Here is a 3,315-nt window from a genome sequence, read left to right on the forward strand (position 1 = left end):
CCGCCACCCCCATCGTTTTATAATTATAGTATAAAAATGTCAAGGTATATCAAAACGACGATCATCTGTAATAGTAACATAAAGATATCGAAATAAATGTCAAATCTTTTATATAAATGATGTCATTTGAAATAAGTAAATAATAAGGATAGTACCCCACACATGGATTTTACTTTTTATAATATATACTCAGAGAAAAAGACATAGTTATAACAATTATATAGGTGATAACTATACAAGTATCATGTTATGCAGAGTTAATGCAACATATGAGGAGCAGACTTTCAAGATGTATTTTATCCAAAATTTCATTTTTTAAATTAAAGATGGCATAGTGTTCAATGTTGAGAGACTCCCCGATAAAAAATTTTTTATGCATGAATATGTATAAATATGTCTAAACATACACAAACACGTATAAATATTCATAAACATACATAATTTTATATGAAATATAATCCATACATCCTTTTTTCTCTTGTAAAATTACTTTTTAGTGTAATAGAAATAGTAATAGTAATGTGAAAACATCAAAAATAATTAAAGGGATAATTTTCGCATTGTTCGTTTTAGAAAAAAAAAACAAGTTTGAAAAAATGAAAAAAAAATTGCTCATATACACAATTATACATAATTTTATACATAATTATACATAAGTAATTTTTTTACATTTTTTCAAACTTGATTTTTTCTAAAACAAATAGTGCAAAAATTACCCTTTTAATTATTTTTAATGTTTTCACATTGCTATTATTATTTCTATTACACTAAAAAGTAATTTTACAAGAGAAAAAAGGATGTATGGATTATATTTCATATAAAATTATGTATGTTTATGAATATTTATACATGTTTATATATGTTTATACATAATTATACATATTCATGCATGATAAATTTTTTACCGGGTCATATTTTAAGCTACTCTACGATGTTCTGAAAGCATTTCTACACCACCAATTCATGTGTTGAAAAAAATCTTGACACTTATAAAGCTACTGCGATACAAAAATTATGAATATTACACTTAAAATGAAAATTCATGATTGTTTAAATTTAAAACCTTTTTCAGAAAAATGATTTTACCGTAATTGGATCAAAGGCAATCATCTTTCAGAATTCTTTGTGTGTAATATGCTAAAAAATAATATATCTAAAAAATAATATATCTAAAGTAATATTTCAGCATATTATATTACTGCGATTTAAAATAATGTATTATGCAAACAAACAATTATTTCCACCAGTAACGAAGAATAAAATATATCACAAAATGCTCACCTCGTGGTCCGTCGTCATTTCTAGCTACTTTTCTTTTCCCCTTTTTTCTTATTATTTTTTAATACGGTACTCACGTAACAATTTCGCTACAACAAATAAATTCTTGGTTACATTTGTGGGCAATTTTAATTAATTATTAGAATAAAATGATCGCTTAGCTGCACATTCCGTTCTTGGCGTCACGAATACAGAATCTATTAATTATGCTATTCTTAAATATTGCAATGTAATTTTAATTACCATTTGATCGAGTCTTGTTACCACTTGTCTCGAAACCAGTCTGTTCCGTGTCTGCCACAATCTACAAGTAAAACATAATGATAAAATATATAATGTAATAGATAAAAAAGGGATTTTTCGCATAATCAACATCAAGAGCGCGTGTTGGTTTGGCTACTCTTGATTTTCGACTGAATACATATTTGCGACCGAATTATCATAGTACAAGTGCTACGAATCTATATTACGCGATATTTAAATGTTATTGAAAATAAATGGAAAATTATACTACAAGTTTTGCTTACCAATTAAACGCGACGCCTGCATTTGTCTCAGAGCCAATCCGTTCTGTGTCATATTCTGTAAATGAAAAGTAAACGCTATTAATATGGTGAAACAACTTCGTTTCTTGCGTGACCAATTTCACGCATCAAAAGCGATGCGGCAATGTTATGCAATTGATTTTCGATCGAACGAGTATTGCGAAATACGCATTCGAACAAATATTAGTGTACGCATACCGAATCTATATTACACGATAATTAACTATTGCAGTAAATGACAAATGCAAAGTTGTAAGTTTACTTACCAATTAAACGACTCACAATGTCACTCGTGACACTTGTCCCATAGTTGATACGTTCCCGCCGCGCTACTGCCATGTTCTGTAAATGAGAAATGAACAGGGTTGGGTAAGTTAACTTTTTTTTTAACTAAGTTAAAGTTAACAGCTTTGAAAATTTAACTTAATTAAAATACAAGTTAATCCATAATGAAATTAATTAAATTCAAAATTAAGTTAATAAAAAAAGTAATTGAGGAGTTAAAAGTTAAATATGGTCCGAATGAACAACCAAAAAAAAAAAAGAAAAAGTTTGACCATCATTTTACATAATTTTTCACATTTTTTACATATTTTTAATTTCTCACAGCATATTTATTAAAATAAAGAATTTGGTTATTTTTGTTCACAAGTAACGATTATACAATATAAAATTACTAAATTGTATATATTCCTTATTCTTTCCATTATGTCTGAGGATTGACTTAAAAAAAATTAAATTAAAAGCTAATAGTTATTGATAAAATGTAAATAAATTAAGTTATAAAGTTAAGAGTCCAAAATGTAACTAAGTTAAGTTAAAATTAACTTTTTAACTTAACTTTTATCTTTTTAACTTAGCACTACCCAACTCTGGAATTGAACATTATTAATATGGAACATTATTAAACAGTTTCATCTCTGGCGCAGTTAATTTCGTGCGTCAAGAGTGACGCGGCGATGCGCATCCTGCTCCTGACAAATACCGAATTTTATATACTCTCTAAATCTAAATCAGTGAATAATCACTAATTACCCAGCATACTTGGCACTGATAATCAGTAAAGTTCAATTAAAAAAGGAAGAATGTTTGAATGTTTATGTAACTAAAATATTGATATTTGTTTTAATTTCAATCTTTCAATACCACATTCATTGAATTTATGCACTAAACAAGGTTAGTTAGATCACATAGGCTACGTTTACACCGTGCATTTAGGCCGCGGCCTATACAATAGATGTCTTTGTTTATCCTGCAGGTTAAACAAAGATACTTATCATATAGATCGCGGATTAAGCGCACGGTATAAACGTAGTCATAATAAAGATCAGCTAGGTTAGGAATCTTACATTTCATTCGCTGATTACCAGTGGCTACGTTTACACCGTGCATTTAGGCCGCGGCCTATACGATAGATGTCCTTGTTTATCCTGTAGGTTAAACAAAGATATCTATCGTATAGGCCGCGGCCTAAATGCACGGTGTAACCGTA

General features: G+C 28.6%; 1 protein-coding gene and 1 long non-coding RNA gene across 2 annotated transcripts in view; one reads left to right on the forward strand and one right to left on the reverse strand.

Moving 5' to 3' along the window:
• Positions 1-1,287: 1,287 nt before the first annotated feature.
• Positions 1,288-1,853, reverse strand: LOC108725053 (uncharacterized). Its single transcript, XR_001936732.1, has 3 exons — positions 1,806-1,853; positions 1,522-1,582; positions 1,288-1,367 (listed from the first exon to the last, which is right to left on the reverse strand). It is a non-coding gene; the product is annotated as an uncharacterized lncRNA (long non-coding RNA).
• Positions 1,854-2,328: 475 nt separating this feature from the next.
• Vps24 (vacuolar protein sorting 24) overlaps positions 2,329-3,315 on the forward strand; it is a 5,427-nt gene continuing 4,440 nt past the window's right edge. The window contains exon 1 of the mRNA XM_018451823.1: positions 2,329-2,339. The gene's annotated coding sequence lies outside the window, so the exon portion shown is untranslated. The remainder of the gene's footprint in view (positions 2,340-3,315) is intronic.

The sequence above is a fragment of the Mycetomoellerius zeteki genome, unplaced genomic scaffold (genome assembly GCF_001594055.1).
Source record: "Mycetomoellerius zeteki isolate Tzet28-1 unplaced genomic scaffold, Tzet1.0 scaffold323, whole genome shotgun sequence".
In the NCBI taxonomy this organism is placed as follows: domain Eukaryota; kingdom Metazoa; phylum Arthropoda; class Insecta; order Hymenoptera; family Formicidae; genus Mycetomoellerius; species Mycetomoellerius zeteki.